Here is an 18,643-nt window from a genome sequence, read left to right as displayed (position 1 = left end):
CCAACGCGTACCGACCCTACTCGTCGTTGACAGGAACCAAACCGGGCCTCTGGTGACTCGCACCTGCCGATCAACCTCGCCCGTCTGGTCATCAAGGTCACCGCCGGCATATTGCATTACCCCGTTCGCATTCTGTCCGGTTTTATTTCTCCAGCCGATGATCCATGCATAAGACCATGATCATGTATCATCGCTTGAGCCTTGAGGGTGCACAAAATGGTCGTGCGGTGGGGTGATGCCATTGACACGCCGACTAGGCTGATGGGCCGCCCGTCGATAGGTATAACTCGGCGACATTTGCCATCAAGGCGAAGTAATTCATTGCCCGAAAACATCACTAATATATCAACGTTCGACCGACCGTCCTGTCCTCTTCCGCTCTTAGCTTTTCTTAGAGTTTGAATCGGCTAGCTTGTTGGTCTCAGGCTCATTCTCGTGTGGTTCTCTTCTTCGGCCGATCGCTCATGGAAGCGATGCCTCTGACAGCGAGCGCATGTCGATACAAGGTCACCCGTCGTCGCCTCGGCGCCACTGCTCTCCTCGACGCCTCGACGGGACGAGGGCCACGTGAGGTCCAAGCATCGGAGAATTCCCTGCTCGCCTGTGCGGAAAACATTGTCAGCCCCCATCATAGTGCCTTCTACGGAGGATGAAGAAGAGTACGAGGAGATATATATTAGGACGGTATTTAGCATTTATTTTTTTCCCTTATTTAATCAAAAAAAGACCGCGTGAGAAGAGAACGAAGCAGAACCGTGTGATAGATAATAAAGGCTGCAGCGCACGGATGGGTGCACAGCCGCGGGCGCAGGCAAGCCCGGTCCGGCTAGAGAAGCATGTCTTGCCATGGTTTGACCGAGATATGATTTCTGCTCGCATTTAATTGTTTTTTTTGCATAATAAGGCTCTAAACATCAACATGTGTTTAGTTGCCTCCATTAGAGTTTCCTGGCTTAGCTGATGCAAATGTTTTTTGTTTGGTTACATGTGTCTAGACTATTGCGGATACCTATGCGGCGATACCTCCGACTTTCTCATGCTATCACATGAACTTGTCGTGATGTTGAAACTAGAATACATGTAAGATGAAAGTTGTGTGAAATGACGAGATGAAGTTATTGTTTAAGGGAATTCAGAAAATATTGGCTACGGGGAACTGATTTGGCGAGATCAACCTCAATAGCAAACCTTTAGCAAAACTTGGAGTTGATAACATAAATGAAATTACCTTGTTGGTGTGGACTTTCTTTCGTGTAGAGACCATCACGAACAAAAGAGAGGAAGGTTAGAGGTTAGAGCATCTTCAGTCACGGCCCTCAAAAAACGTCCAACACGATGATTTAGGACGCATTTAGGGACACGTCGGACAGAAAGAGACAAAAAATCTGTACAAACAAGAGGCCTTTTTAGCTGTGTCCCTCAAACAATATTCGTATACATACATGCTGTTCATTCGTGCCTTGCCTTCGTTGAGGCACCGGATCTCTGTCCATGGATTGAGATCAAGTGCCTTGACAAAGGCAAGGCACCAATGAACAGTATGGTGCCTTGTCCCCATTTCCTAAACGTTGGATCAAGAATAGATGGTCAGATGAACAAGACCAGTCTACTGTTACATCATGCATCTACAGTACATCGCTACAGTAATTTGTGCACACTAGATATTCTACAGGACCATCTACTGTGTGCCTGTTGTAGTATTTAATCTAGGTTGTCTATTTTTGATCTAACGGTTAAATGAGCAAGGCACGACGCTGTTCATTCGTGCCTTGCCTTCGTTGAGGCACCGGATCTCTGTCCCATTTTAATAGAGGGAAGCACCCCATGTGTGAAAAGGAGGTGAGAGAAAGTGTGGAAAAAGAGAATGACATGTAGGGACTAGGGGCTGCAAACATGCATGCGGACGTTGTTTTTGTGTCCGGCGTGTCTCTACCGGGACACCGGACACAAAATGAGGTGCTTTTTAGTTTTAAAGGAACAATTTTCTCCATTTCTTATCCGCGGTCCCCAAACGTCGTTTGGACCGAGGACGCGACTGTAGATGCTCTTAGGGCATCTCCAGCGGCGACGCATTTTAATGTCCGCGAGCGTCCGTTTGCGTCGCGCCGTGGATGCTAAAATGACCGTTTTTGTCCGCGCGTCCGTTTGCGTCTAGGGGCTGCTCCAGCGGGGCGACGCATTTAATTTTTTTTCTTATTTTTTTTCCTCTACTCCATTTAAACATAGTTTCAAATATTATATATTGAAACATGGTTTTACACAAACTAATACATAATTGGGAACATGGTTTAGACAAACTAATACATAGTTTGAACCATGGTGGACACAAATAAAACATTGCAAAATGAGAAAACCAGTTGTGTTGATTTCCGTATGTTCGCTGCCAAGAAAGAACATTCGAGGGCACACTCAGTCACCCAAACTGGAAAATCCAGCGGGAGATGGTGCCCTTGTTGGCTCTACCGAGGATGAACATCCAGAAACCTCTACTACTGGCTTCGTCTGGCCCGTAGCCAGATTCGCTGCAAAGAAAGAACACTCTAAGTTCTAGCTATCGGTATCCGAGCCGGATTCGCCGGTGTGGTAGTGCCTGCGGCACGCCGTGTCGTCGAACACCTTGACGATCATCTCGCCATCACCCTCGTAGAGGAAGGTGACCTGGCAGCCGCGCTCGAGCTCGAGGTCGCGAGCGAACTTGTCCCACCCCGTGTGCAGGTACATCTGGCCTGTCGAACAAGACCTCCACGGTCCAGCGGCAGAAGTTGCAGCTGGCCTCCCGTAGCTGCAAATGCACCGGCTCGACGCCATCGACGAACTCGGCGAACTTGTCCGGGAGCCGCTTGATGCCGAGTGGATCATCGTTGATGCGGAGGAGGAACTCGAAGCAGCGTTCCTCCTGCAAGGACGAGGAGGGCGCAGGCGACGGCGAGCGTGGGGCCGTAGCTGCTCCACCACGGCGGCCCCTGCACCGGCCACGGGGCGCCTAGGGCCGCGGCCTCGACCGCCTTGCCGGCCACCAGGACCGGCCATGGACTTCCTCGCGGGCCTGGCTACGTCGCAGGAACACCTAGGCGGCGTTACGGTCGAGCTTTGTGGCGGCTAGGGTTTCTTTGGAGGAGTGGATGAGGAAGAAGAACACGCGCCCCCTTTATATAGGCCGGAGGCATGCGGTGGCTGCGGGACGCGTGGCGTCGCCATTAACGTGGTTGGCGGAGGTGGGCTGCGGCCGCTCGGCAGCCGAGGCATCGCCATTAACGTGGTGCAGGCTGCCGAAGCGACGCATCGGCGCAGTCGCTGGCGCGTTTGAGAAGACGCATCGACGCAGGGTCGCTGCCAGGCGGGCCCGACGAAACGTCTGCCAGACACGAGCGGACACTTTGCGCATCCGCGCTGCGTCCGTAGAGACGCATCCGAGGCGCATATTTGGGCCAGCTTTGCGTCTCCGTGGACGGCCCGGTCACTTTGCATCGCCCCGCTGGAGGTGGTGCCAGACGCATTTCCGGTCACGGCGGACGAAAAACGGTCGCTTAGTGACCGTTTGCGTCGTGCCTCTAGAGATGCCCTTAGGCTGGTGCCAATGCACCACCCCACTCTCACCCGCCACGTCAGCTTTTTCCCTCACTCTCACCCCACTCTCACCCACGGTGCCAATGCACGGGCTATAGTCCCCACTCTCACTTCTCTCTCCTCCACATCACCATTTCTTTTCCACATTAAGTTATTTCACTCGATTTATTTTAGACATTCAAAATAATGCAAGGAAATTATTTTATTCAACTTAAAATGTTACCGATTACATAATAATTAATAAAATTGCATAATAAATATTAAAAATTACATAATAAATAAAAATTCTACTCGTCTTCCTCTTCTTCCTGCTCCTCCTCCTCGTCGTCATCATCGTCCAGACCAAGCTCTTTTTCCACCATCTTCATGGCCTTCGCATGTTTGCGCTTTTCACCTTCGTTCATGTCGGCGGTTGATCGGTCTTTCATTTTGTTCCATTGCTTGAATAGCTTAGCCTTCACTAAACCCTTCATCATGTTACTCATCGCGAAGGATTTACTTCGTACCTCACTGCTTGATGAGGTTTCCTTCCCCTTCCTCCTGCCCTTCCGTGCCGCGGCCTTGGCCCTATCGCAGCCCGTTGGACGCTCTTCCTCCGTGTCGCCTGTCGCGTCGCTAGAGCTGTACTCACCAGAAAGTCCTAAACGGCTTCTCTTGGAAGTGGAGTCGGTTCCACTACCAGGACCATGTTGCCCTTTCCACTTCGCTTCATTGCGAACAGCTTGCCACCAGTGGTGCTTTCTGAACGGGTGAGTCACTCTTTTGTCATTCGCGTACCTCTCCATTGCCGCCTTCATGACCATATCATCGTCTGCTCCACTCTGACGTAACCCCTCTTCTTGGATGTAGAATGCATTGAACAGGGACACCTCCTTGTTGTAGGCGTTCCAATGATCCTTCAGCTGCTTCGAGGTCCGATGACGGGCAGGATCCGAGGTAGAGTTGAAGGTTGTAGCTATCTGACCCCAAAAACTAGTGCCGGTCTTGCAATTACCGGCAACAGAGTCCTTGGAGTTAAAAAGCCAAGCATTAACCTACCCCGAAGTAGATATTGTTAGTGAAAAATCAAAGCAAGAACCAACAGAGTCCTTGGAGTTAAACGGAGGTGGAGGGTATGAACCATATGGCGCCGGAGGTGGAGCGTATGGGCCATATGGTCCCGGAGGTGGTGTGCCGGAGGAGTACAAAACTCGGGGAAGCGGCGAAGAACCGACATTGGTGCGACGATGTGTCGGAGAGACACCATCGAGGTCTATTGGTGACCCGTCTTGGATTAGATCCGTGAACGTGGTGCAATCTGGTGGAGTCCAACCGGACATGGTGGATAAGATTTGAGAGAGGGAAGGTGATGAATGGAGATGAAATGGGTGTGGAGTGAGTGAAACCATATGGGGGGTATTTATAGGGTTTTTTGAACCAGCAACGGCTAGCTGACGTGGACGAATCAGAGCGCTCCACGTCAGCTAGCCGTTACACACTACCGCCCCACTCCAGCCCATCTCTCGCCCGCTAACGCCCGCATCTCGCCCCACTCCCGCCCGCCTACCGCCCGCTCTCGCCCGCCCTCTCGCCCGCCCTCTCTCGCCCAGCCCCGCCAACGCGCCGCCCCGCCTCTCGCCCCCGCTAACGCCCGCTGTCGCCCCCCAACGCGGGCGGTAGCCGGGCGGCAGCGGGCGGTAGCGCCCGGCGCCAGCCGCAGCGCCCCGCGCTCTCGTCTCGCCTCGCTCCAGCCCGCCTCCCGCCCCTAGCCGGGCGATAGCGCCCGCGCTCACGCCCGCGTTGGCACCAGCCTTAGAGAGTTTGAAACACAACCTGGTATAGGTTGCTTTTTTACTCCATACGACACTTACAACATGAAAGTTGCTTGAAATATCCAGATGGAGGGTATTTGGAAAACGCAAACTGTGGGTGAGGAATTTAATATCGATGGAATTAGAAGGAAATAAACATAATTAGATTGTTACAAATGAATCATAAAAGGATAGAGCGTCAGCAATGGTGATACGGTGTCACTGTCGGATGTATAGCTCGAAAGCTACCAACTGCTAACTTGCTTTGATGGTTAACCAGGAGAGGGAGAATTTTGGCAACCTCTTGCATCAGGGACGAAATCAATTCAAAGTTAAGCATGCACATGTAGTTACTTCCGACTTACTCCGTATGTGATGTACAGCTAAAATTCCCAGCGCCGTGTCAATATTAGGGTTGAACCGTACGTGGAGCTAGTACGGGTTACGTGTTAATATATAGGGGTATAGAAGTACACATCGAAACCGTATCCAATACACAGTTTGTATGGTATACGAAAGGTAAAACAAAAACAACTCTAACACCCTCCCTTAATCTAAACCTCGGGAGAGGTTGAGATTATGCTTAAACTTTTCTAGATCTTTAACACCTAAGGTTTTTGTGAAGCCATCCGCCACTTGATCTTTTGTAGAGATAAACCTGATGTCAAGAAGTTTTTCAGCAACTCTTTCTCTAACAAAATGAAAATCAATCTCAATATGCTTGGTACGAGCATGAAACACAGGATTAGCAGAAAGATAAGTTGCTCCAAGATTGTCACACCAAATACAAGGACGCTGCCTTAGTGGTACTCCCAATTCACGAATAAGTTTCTCCATCCATATTAATTCAGTAGTTGCATTAGCTAAAGATTTGTATTCTGCTTCCGTACTAGAACGAGAGACTGTAGCTTGCTTTCTAGCACTCCAAGATATTAAGTTTGGACCAAAGAAAACAGCAAAACCACCAGTGGAACGTCCGTCATCAATATCTCCTGCCCAGTCTGCATCTGAAAAGGCACTAAGTAGAGTAGATGATGATCTATGAAACTTGAGACCAAGCTGAATAGTTCCTTGAATATATCTCAGGATGCGCTTCACAGCTGTCCAATGGGCTGTGGTGGGAGCATGAAGGTACTGACAGACCTTGTTGACAGAAAAAGATAAATCTGGCCGTGTCAAGGTCAAATACTGCAATGCTCCAACTATGCTTCTGTAATTTGTACAGTCCTCAGAGCCAAGAGGTGTACCATCTGTCAATGAGAGTTTTCCTGCAGTAGACAATGGAGTTGGACATGATGTACAGTGTAACATCCCAACCTTTTTTAGCAAATCCTTAGCATATTTCTCTTGTGTCAAAAGAATTCCATTTGAGCACTTCTTAACTTCAATGCCTAGAAAGAAATGTAACTCACCCAAGTCCTTGAGAGCAAAGTGAGTACTGAGATTATGAAGTAAGACTGTTGTTGCTTCATCAGACGAACTCACAACAATAATGTCATCAACATATATAAGCATAAACATAGTGATACCTCTCTTGTTGTATAAGAAAAGAGATGTGTCAGCCTTGGATGGAGTGAAATCCAACTCTTGCAGCTTTGGAACTGAGCCGCGCATACCACGCACGCGGTGCCTGTTTAAGACCATACAGTGACTTATCCAATTTGCAAATATAATGCGGAAAGCGAGGATCAACAAAACCAGGGGGTTGCTTCATATAGACTTCCTCCTCCAGAACGCCATGAAGAAACGCATTCTTGACATCTAGCTGTCTTAGATTCCACCCTTGAGACACAGCGAATTGATAACACAAGTCTAACAGCTTGCAGCCTTAACAACAGGACTAAAGGTATCCTCATAATCAATTCCGTACCTCTGTTTGAAGCCTTTGGCAACAAGGCGTGCCTTATACCTTTCAATGGTACCATCTCGCGTGCTTCTTTACTCTATAGACCCATTTGCGATCAATAAGATTTTTATTTGCACTTGGTGGTACAAGATGCCAGTGTTCCGTTGTCCATCAAGGCTGTATATTCCTCGCTCATTGCCTCGTTTCCATTGAGTATCGCAAGTGCTTCATTCAAGTTGTCGTGTTCTCCTCGCAGCGAGAAAATAAACCATAACGAATAGTTCCATCGAGTGTATTGTTTTGGTTGGCGAATCCCTTGCTGAAGACGTGTAGTCGGTCTTCGTTGAGCTGGCGCTGGCGTGGCAGTAGCCACAGGAGAGGCCGCAGGAGAGGCTGGCGAAGAGGATCCGGCCGCACTGTCCTGGCCGACAGGGGAATCAGCTCCGCCTGCCGTGCTCGATGGCCGACGCGCCACGTGACGAACCGTGGAGTGGACGCAGGGGGTGATGATGGCGAGCGGGACCCGAGCGGAGAGGAATTCCCGCGCTCAACGGTGTCATCTTCCGCATGTGCGCGGCGGGACCCAGCTTGGTCGGGTGCAGTGGTTGGAGACAGGGCGCGACGTGGCGCTGCCCGAGGAAAGCGACCTGTGCGACGCAGCGAGGAAGGTTCTCGTCCCCGCAGCAGAATCCGCTTCGGGATCCGTGCCGGGGGAATTATGTGGCGAATTAATTTCTTCATCATTTAAGCTCAAATCTTCGCATCGGCATCGAATTTGAGCAATTTTCTTCAGTGGCTACCAGCATGAACCCGTGTAGGATTAGTAACAGGAACAATATGCATAGGAAGATCAACATGTGCACCCTCATAATTAGCATGCGATGATGATGTGAGATGTTCGGGAAGCAACAATATTTCTTTCCTAAGTTGGGCACCAGACATTAGGATGTAATGACCGAAAAGGAAAAATGTTTTCATCAAAAACAACATCACGAGAAATATAGACGCGCCCGTGGAGATATCTAAGCATTTGACTCCTTTATGAATAGGACTCGTATCCAAGAAAGACACAGCGTTTTGAGCGAAAGGAGAGCTTGCGTTGATTATAAGGGCGAAGGTTTGGCCAACAGGCACAGCCAAAGGTGCGAAGAGCATCATAGTTAGGCTTGACTTGAAGAAGTTTTTCAACAGGAGACTGAAGATTTAGGACCTTGGTGGGAAGAAGGTTAATTAGAAAGGTAGCAGTGAGGAAGGCTTCATCCCAGAATTTCAAAGGCATAAAGGCATTGGCAAGAAGAGCAAGGCCAACCTCAACAATGTGTCTATGTTTGCGTTCAGCAGAACCATTTTGTTGATGAGCATGTGGACAAGAGACATGATGTGTGATACCAATTTTCTGAAAGAACCCATGAAGTTTCTCATACTCACCACCCCAATCAGTTTGCATAGTAATGATTTTGCAATCAAATTTTCTCTCAACAAGTTGCTGAAAATTAAGAAAGACTTGATACACATCACTCTTTTGCTTAATCAAGTATATCCATGTAAACTTACTATAGTCATCAATAAAGCTTACATAATATTTGTGTTTGCCAACAGAAACTGGAGCAGGGCCCCATACATCAGAAAACACTTGTTCCAATGGAACAAGTAGATACACTAGTAGAAGTGGGGTATGGCAACTGATGACTTTTTGCTTGTTGACAAGGATCACACACATAGGGATTTATTTCTGGAGAATATGGGAGATTATTCTTTCTAAGAACTTGCTGAACAATGAAGGACGACGGATGACCTAGACGACGATGCCAAGTGGATGAAGACGGCTTGATGGTGATGAAAGCATGCTTGTCAGAACCAGCGAGAGTGGGCACAAGAGGGTATAAGCCGCCATGACATGGACCTCTAAACATTGTTTGCTTGGTGGCCTGGTCCTTTATCAAAAAGAAAAATGGGTGAATTTCAATAAAGGCATCATTGTCTAGAGTGATTTTATGAGCAGATAATAGGTTTTTGGTGGCACTAGGAACATGAAGAATGTTATTTAATTGAAGAGAACTATGAGGTGTATGCAATGTTGATCTACCAATATGCTGTATTGCCATACCTGTACCACCTGCGTTGTGAACTTGATCGCGACCTCGATAATCATCATGAGTATGTAGCTTGTTCAGCTGCCCAGTGATATGATCAGTGGCGCCAGTGTCCATATACCAATTTGTATCAACGCCATAGGCTCCTTTTTCAGCACGGTCACGGTCATTGCGGCGATCATCATCATCATCACGATCAGAGTAGCGCCACCAACACTCATTTGCAGGGTGACCATACTTGGTACAGATTTGGCATGTGGTATCAACAAATCGTGTGGGGGTCCGGCCTCGACCACGACCTCCCTTGGGTGCACCACGGTCATCACGTCCGCGACCACCACCTCCACCATCACGGCGCTGAACATCACGGCGATCATCACGCCTGTAGTTGCCACGGTCACGATCATCACGTCTCCAATTTTCGCGATCATCTCGACGATCACGGTATCCACCTCCACGGTCATCACGACGATAGTCGTCACGGCGGTCCCGGTAGCCACCATCTCGGTAACCACCATCATCTCTGTATCCTCCACCCTCACGACGTGGTTCGTTTGAACGAGGCGGAGGACCTCCACGAGCAGCGACATCAGAGGTCTGAAAAACAGGATTAATCTGATTGGACTCAGCTAGCAATACCTCACGATCATCGAACGCTTGAAGCTGAGCACACATGTCCGTGAGGGTGGTGTTGGGTGTGGCGTTCATTGATGCAACAAAGGGGGTATAAGGCCCCTGAAGTCCTCCCAATATGTATCCTTTTAACTCATCATCATCAACTATTTTCCGGCGGCGGCAAGCTCAGTATGCAAAACCGCGCATCTTGGAGATAAACCGCGGCACCGTCGGCTCTAATTTCTTGGTATTGGCAAGGGCACCTCGAAGCATATTAACGCGAGAACGAGACTGAGAGGTAAACAGACCTTCAATGGTTGTCCGGACTTGATGAGCAGATTCGAGACCAACAACATGAGAGAGGAGATCGATATCAAGCCCTTTCACCAGGTAGCTCGGACAGCTTGATCTCGGGCCAGCCAAACAGCGTAGGCTTCATTGGGAACAAGTGGACTTCGTTTCTCGCTGTCTTCAACTTCGAGGGTTTTGGAGGGAGCAGCATCGGATCCATCAAGCAGTACCGAGGACTTGAGCACCACGAAGGGCTGGGAGGACTTGAGTTTTCCAAAACAAGATGGTTCCGGCGGGTGAGTTTCTCTGTAGGCGGCGATCCAAGGGCGGCCGCAAGATTCGCGGCGGCGGTAGCAGACGAAGACGAGGCCATTGGTTGTGTGTGGGATGTGGTGCTTCACGGCGGCAAACAGCGGCGGCCGGGCAGAGGAAAAAAATCGATCTAGGTTTTTTGTCTTGGTTTTGGGTTTTGGTTTTCTGAATCACGATCAAGGACGATCGGAAGGGTTGTCTGTGTTTTCTGGTTTGGTGTTTGAGGCTCCTGGCGGCGTGAGGCGGCCGGAGAGTTTTGTGGTTGTTTGGTGCTTCACCGGCCAATGGCGGCGGCGGCGGATTGTCGGCGAGACAGCTAGAGGGGAGAAGGCTGCTCGATACCATGTCAATATTAGGGTTGAACCGTACGTGGAGCTAGTACGGGTTACGTGTTAATATATAGGGGTATAGAAGTACACATCGAAACCGTATCCAATACACAGTTTGTATGGTATACGAAAGGTAAAACAAAAACAACTCTAACACGCCGGTCGAACCATTTTTTTTTCCATGAACCGTGCAGAAGAGTTGCAAGCCATTAGAGCAAGGCCCAACCACCAAGTACAGTCCAAACAAGAACGCCGGTCGAATTGAGAAATGTTAGATGTTATGAAAAAGTCTAAAAAAAGATGTTATGAAAAAGAAAGGAAAAACTAGAACTGAACATACGTACGCTTCGCTAATTAAGCGTCACCATTTGTTGCGTCTAAGCAATAAGCATGCGCAGATGTTGCTGTCTACTATCTTTCATGGGCGATCACGACACTGACAATGAATAAAAGATGGTAGATTACACGCCATGCAACAATAATGTATGTACGCTACGGCGCCAAAAATCAAATAGCCGAAAAGATGTTGTACTCGTATATGGTTGTTGGCACGTCCATCATACCAATTATCGTCACCTATCCAGCTGAGTGTTGTGCAGCTGATGTTGTTGCTGCTGATGTATCGATCTCCACGGGCTACACGGACGGAATACTAGTATCATTCAGTCATTTAACTACAGTATCTTTTCGATCGGATTAGTATGTCGTAGTAGTACTCCACTAAGCTAGCTACTTCTGAAAGGAACACATCATCATTTTGTCATATATAAAGAGGGAAAGGAATGCTCTTCAGCTGTACCTTGATCCGGCCTGACTTTTGGCGCCAGAGGCAAATTGAACTATTGAAGCAGAGCACAGTTAGCCATGGTTCGCCTCTCCTGCTTCCCGCTCCTCCTCCTCTTCCTGCAGACGCAGCTCCTCGTGCTGGTCGCCAGCGAGTTCCTCCGCCTACCGTCTGAGCAGGATGTCGTCGGCACGAGGTGGGCCGTCCTCATCGCCGGCTCCAACGGCTACTACAACTACCGTCACCAGGCACGCAACAACTAACTGATTGATTACTTCCCCCCTTAACCATTTTATCGTAAATACTTTTCACTCCTGACTGAATTAGCTGGATGCTTAACCTTTCAGGCGGACGTGTGCCACGCTTACCAGATCATGAAGAAGGGCGGGTTGAAGGACGAGAACATCATCGTCTTCATGTACGACGACATCGCCCACAACCCTGACAACCCAAGGCCCGGAGTCATCATCAACCACCCAAACGGCAGCGACGTCTATGCCGGAGTGCCTAAGGACTACACGGGAAAAGACGTGAACGCCAACAACTTCCTCGCGGCTCTGCTCGGCGACAAGTCCAAGCTCACCGGCAGCGGCAGCGGCAAGGTCGTCAGCAGCGGCCCTGATGACCATATCTTCGTATACTACGCCGATCACGGCGGCCCAGGGGTTCTTGGTAAAATATTATTTGATCTCCATCTATCTTGGTTTAACTATACTCCCTCGGATTCATATTAATTGTTATTAGTCTAGATGTATTTGGACATATTTTAATTCTCAATACATCCATATTACCGAAAGTAATACGAATCGGAGGAAGTATCTTGTTTTATTGCATCGTGACGTGACCTGACAATGACCGTTTGATCGAATGATCGGTCAGGGATGCCGGACGACGAGGAGTACTTGTATGCGAATGACTTGGTGCAAACACTCGAGAAGAAGCACGCCGACGGGGCCGGGTACAAGAGCCTCGCGTTCTACCTGGAGGCGTGCGAGTCCGGGAGCATCTTCGAGGGCCTCCTACCAGGCAACATTAGTGTGTACGCCACAACCGCATCGAACGCAGAGGAGAGCAGCTGGGGCACCTACTGCCCGGCGACGATGAGGGTACCCCTCCGACCGAGTATGACACCTGCCTCGGTGACCTTTACAGTGTCTCCTGGATGGAGGACAGCGACGTCCACAACCTCCATATGGAGTCCCTCAGGCAGCAGTACGGCGTCGTCAAGGATCGCACCTCGGCGCATGAGACGTACAGCCTCGGCTCCCACGTGATGCAGTACGGCGACCTGGGCCTAAACGAGCAGAGCCTCTACCTGTTCATGGGCACCGATCCCGCCAACGACAACGCCGGCTTCGTCGGAAACTCCTTGCCCTCGTTGAGGGGTGCCGCGGTGAACCAGGCGTGACGCCGATCTCCTCCATTTCTGGCACAAGTACCGGAGATCCGCGGAGGGGTCGACACGGAAAGGAGAGGCACGCAGGCGGTTGGTGGACATGATGGCACAACGATCTCACGTTGATAGTAGCGTGGAGTTGATCGGCAACCTCCTCTTTGGCTTCGAGGAAGGTCCCAAGATCCTCAACGCCGTCCGGCCGACGGGGCAGCCTCCGGTCGACGATTGGGACTGCCTCAGATATATGGTGCGGAGATTTGAGGAGCGGTGTGGGGGCCTAGCGCAATATGGGATGAAGCATATGCGATCTGTAGCCAATATTTGCAACGCTGGAGTTCGAGAGGAGGCCATGGACAAGGCTGCGTCTCAAGCGTGCGCGATTAATCCTCTTTCCATAGTTGTCTAATTGTTCCATGGGACATCAACCGCTCAATATTTGGTGTTCTTGATATACATGAATATATCCAATAATGATAAATGTAAATACATGGTTCAATGTACATTATTGCCACAACTAGTTTGAGAACCAAAGGTAAATATATGGTCATGTAAACCATGAAAGCATGTTAAAAGAACACCTTGAACTCCCGGAGAGGCAAATCTCACTAATGAGTGATCATGAGAAGGTAAATTTTGATTAGCTCAAGAGGAAGCAAGATTAGGCTCAAGTGTGCCAATGAGGACATTTTGATTAAGCACAATTTTGGCTGCAAAGCGAGTTTCGTTTTTTCCAGTAAGAGATCTTCTAATAATATAAAAAGAAGATATTAAATATGCTTAGCCTTTGCAACAACTCACTATCATGATGGATTCAAAACAACAGAGGATACACACAACCAAACTATTAGAAAAGAATTATCGACACACTAATTAACAACAACATCGAACACTTTCCTGACAACACACGGGCCACAAGAAGGTTCTCCAAAAGCAATGTCTTCACCGAGACAGCAGCACACAGGTGTCTGCATTGCCAAATTCTATCAAAGATTAAATCATGAGTTCTCACCTGGGAAGTATAATTGAGCTTAGATTTCATGCAATGTCTTCAACAAGGCAACAATGCCAAAACACCTCTATTACTCGGTATGGCGATGAAGGTCAAACCAAGGGTTTTCACTCCGTTGCTCCACTCTCTGTACTGAATTAGCACCACAAAACCTCAACGACTTAGTGTTGTTGCATCCGCTTGACAAAGAACATTTTTTTCTTCTACCCTTGACTGTTGAACACAGACAAACGCCCACACTCTTGTACATGTTGTCTTCCAAACCACTTGGTAACAAATATGCATAAGCCTCACATTATGAGAATCATGAAACATGACATCTTAGAACGTCTTCAGCCTAAATTTTGGGTCTTCAAACAACACACGTAGTTCTGACTTGATCAACGCTACATAACCAAAACCTATACTCAGATAAACATACCGACGGGAGGACGAGACAAGCGTGATAGGCACCACTGAAACCCACTTTAAGTGCCCCTCCAAAAGACACATGTAATCTTTATAATCGGTAGATGACGGACTTGCGAAAATGGGAATTCCCTTAGAAAAATCATTTATGTTGTCGAACAACAGTTTTCACTGTACAACAAGCACAATCTGCAGGCCAGAACCACATGAAGCCGTATTACCCTGCCTCATTGGTTTGGTCACCCTTGGTATTTTCATTTTCATGGAAAGATGCCATGACAACATGAAGTGCATCACACGGGTTGAGTTCCCATGTAGTGACGGAACTTCCTTAGGGACAAAGGGGGCTGTTGCCCCCTCCAAAAATCCTCAAGTGATATCACCTTTACAAGTTGCACATAAATTGTACATGAAATTGATTGAATAAATTAAGTTAATTCTAGGTCGACCAACAACTAGCCGTGGTTATTTGTTTTGCTGCATCGTGGCATGAACTGATAATGACGTTGTCAGGGATGCCGGATGACGAGGAGTAACTGTACGCAAACGATCTGGTACAGACACTGGAGAAGAAGCACTCCGGCGGGGCTGGGTACAAGAGCCTCGCATTCTACCTGGAGGCGTGCGAATCCGGTAGCATCTTCAAGGGTCTCCTCCCGGGCAACATCAGCATGTATGCAACGACGACATCAAACACGGAGGAGAGCAGCTGGGGAACCTACTGCCTCGGCGAGACGATGGCGCTCCACCCCCGGAGTACGACACCTGCCTCGGCGACCTCTACAACGTCTCCTGGATGGAGGACAGCGACGCCCACAACCTCCATACGGAGTCCCTCAGGCAGCACTACATCGTCGTCAAGGACCGCACCGCGGCGCAAGAGACTTACAGCCTCGACTCCCACGTGATGCAGTAAAGTGATGGAACTTCCTTAGGGACAAAGGGGGCCGTTGCCCCCCCCCCCCCCCCCCCCCCCCCAAATCCTTAAGTGTACATATCACTTTTACGAGTTGCACATAAATTGTACATGGAATTGATTGAATAAATTAAGTTAATTCTAGGTCGACCAACAACTAACCGTGGTTATTTGTTTTGCTGCATCGTGGCATGAACTGATAACGACGTTGTCAGGGATGCCGGGAAACGAGGAGTAACTGTACGCCAACGACCTGGTACGGACACTGCAGAAGAAGCACGCTGCCGAGGCTGGGTACAAGAGCCTCGTGGTCTACCTAGAGGCGTGCGAGTCCGGTAGCATCTTCAAGGGTCTCCTCCCTGGTAACATCAGCATGTAAGCAACAACGACATTGAACACGGAGGAGAGCATCTGGGGAACCTACTGCCCTGGCGACGATGATGGCGCCCCACCCCCGCAGTACGACACCTACCTCGGCGACCTCTACAGCGTCTCCTGGATGGAGGACAGCGACACCCAAAACCTCCATACGGAGTCCCTCAAGCAGCAGTACGGCGTCGTCAAGGACCGCACCTCGGCGCACGAGACTTGCAGCCTCGGCTCCCATGTGATGCAGGACGGCGACCCGGGCCTAGCAAAGCATCTACCTGTTCATGGGCACCGATCCCGCCAACGACAATGTCGGCTTCATCGGCAACGGGGCCGGGTACAAACACTCGAGAAGAAGCACGCCGACGGGGCCGGGTACAAGAGCCTCGCGTTCTACCCGGAGGCGTGCGAGTCCGGGAGCATCTTCGAGGGCCTCCTACCAGGCAACATTAGTGTGTACGCCACAACCGCATCGAATGCAGAGGAGAGCAGCTGGGGCACCTACTGCCCTAGCGACGATGAGGGTGCCCCTCCGACCGAGTATGACACCTTCCTCGGTGACCTTTACGGTGTCTCCTGGATGGAGGACAGCGACGCCCACAATCTCCACATGGAGACCCTTAGGCAGCAGTATGGCGTCGTCAAGGATTGCACCTCGGCGCATGAGACGTACATCCTCGGCTCCCACGTGATGCAGTACGGCGATCTCGGGCTCAACGACCAGAGCCTCTACCTATTCATGGGCACCGATCCTGCCAACGACAATGCCAGCTTCATCGGCAACTCTTTACCCTCCCGAGGCGTGACGCGGTGAACCGGCGCGACGCCGATCTCATCCATTTCTGGCACAAGTACCGGAGATCGAAGAGGGGTCAACACGGAAAGGAGAGGCACGGAGGCAGTTGATGGACATCATGGCACGAAGATCTCACGTTGATAGTAGTGTGGAGTTGATCGGCAACGTCCTCTTCGGCTTCAAGGAAGGTCCCAAGGTCCTCAACGCCGTCCGGTCGGCAGGGTAGCCTCTGGTCGACAATTGGGACTGCCTCAAATATATGGTGCGGACATTTGAGGAGCGGTGCGGGCCGCTTATGCAATATGGGATGAAACACATGCGGTCGGTAGCCAACATTTGCAACGCCGGTGTCTGGGAGGAGGCCATGGACAAGTCTCGCGTCTCGAGCGTGCACTATTAATGCTCTTCCACTTTCAGATCAAGTTGTTTAATCGAATCATGTCCCATCAATCACTCAATGTTTCGTGTTATCAATATGCATAAATATATATCATGATAATTGTAAATATATGCTATACGAATAGTATGTGGTTTGGTGTACATTGTCGCACTAGCTTGATAGTCTATAAAGTGTATGGTCATGTGTTAACCATAGGAGCATGTCCAAAGAAAACTAAGCCAACTTAAACAAGTAACCGAGTGAGACAAGCTTAACTATCATATATGACCATTTCACTTAATTAACTAAACTAGTAATTAATTCATATAAGTGACATGCATGATGAACATAAACAATGGAGTGTCCTATATTTGTATAGCCATCTTCGAGATACACCTATTCTCTTGACCTTTTGTCCAATACCGATTCGTCGCCTCTTAATTGCAAAAAGGAAAATCTAAATAGAAATATAGATATATTGGGTTTTATGAATGGATGGCGAAAACAAATTATGAATATATCAAGGATTTCGACTGTTTTATAGTTCGTCTAGATAGTATGGAAAATGGATCTGAAACGGTAGGCAGTGTTGACCGGGTTACCGTTCACTATGGATCGGGTCAGTGAACATTCTGCATGAGTAGTGTTTACTTATTTGTATGTATAGGCTTTGATTTGGCACAATAGGCTAGATGTGTTTGATCGGATTACTGTTGGGTTTCTACAAAGTTTGGGTCCTATGAGAAGAAAGGAATTATCGTGCTAGCAGCAAGTGGCTTTTGTGTTTCTGTCAGAAAAAAAAGAGAGAAGGAGCTCTCGTCCTATGGTGCCGGAACACAGGCTCGAAGGCGAGAATGATTGCATCAACGAGAGGAGTGCGGAAAGGTAAGGGAGGTCATCGAAATGAGCAGCGGGATGTAGGTAAACCAATTTTTCAGGAAAAGATGGGTTCCTACCTATAAGACTGCTCATAGTGGGAGTAACATAGGTAGTAACATCACACATCTTAAGACATTTTGGTGACATGGCATACTAATAAATGAAGAAAGAGAGTGAGGTGGTAACTAGCTATGTTACCATAACATCACACATCTCAAGGCAATATGAGTCTACAACATAATTAATGATACATTGCATGACACCACATCTAAATTACTACTCACTATGAAGGTAGTAACTTAGACTAGTAACATACATGTTACTAGTCTAAGTTACTCTCCACTATGAGCAGCCTAAGATAGTGGCTGCCGATATTGCCCGCAGAGAGAGCTCGATCGGGAGTCCTTGAGAGGCGATACGACTGAGCGTCCCGTGCATTGCCCGTGCGTTGAATCCTAGATTGCCTTCTTACTTAACTAAACTAGTAATTAATTCATACTACTTGAATGCCCATGAGTTGTCCGTGAGTAATAAGTACTATATATTATAGGGCAACAAACTTCATTTTTCTCATAATTTTGAGACTTGCTAGGAATTAACATAGAGTTGACACGTGTGCTGTTTGGATTGTTTAGTTTTTATTAGGTGTTTCTGTGTATAGCTTTGGTGCTCTCTAGCAATTTCAGGAGCTCGGGGGGCTGGCGCGCGCAAACCCTATTCTCCGCCCAATGCGGGCGCTATCTGGTGCTCCGCACAGGGCGGAATAGGTTGGGCCAGGCCCATTAACGGGGCAGCTAGTTTTTTTTTTTCTGGGTTTGTTTTTTTATTCTGCTGGATTTTCTTTCTTTTTTCTCTCATTGTTTT

The 18,643-nt window shown here is 48.8% G+C and overlaps 2 pseudogenes; both read left to right on the top strand.

Moving 5' to 3' along the window:
* The first annotated feature begins 11,663 nt into the window (after window positions 1–11,663).
* LOC124654602 lies at window positions 11,664–13,560 on the top strand (annotated as a pseudogene).
* A 1,422-nt stretch (window positions 13,561–14,982) lies between these two features.
* LOC124656870 lies at window positions 14,983–16,921 on the top strand (annotated as a pseudogene).
* Window positions 16,922–18,643: the final 1,722 nt, after the last annotated feature.

This window comes from Lolium rigidum, chromosome 5, assembly GCF_022539505.1.
Source record: "Lolium rigidum isolate FL_2022 chromosome 5, APGP_CSIRO_Lrig_0.1, whole genome shotgun sequence".
Taxonomy (NCBI): Eukaryota; Viridiplantae; Streptophyta; class Magnoliopsida; order Poales; family Poaceae; genus Lolium; species Lolium rigidum.
Note: the sequence above shows the minus strand (reverse complement) of the source record. Positions and strands in the feature narration are given on the sequence as shown.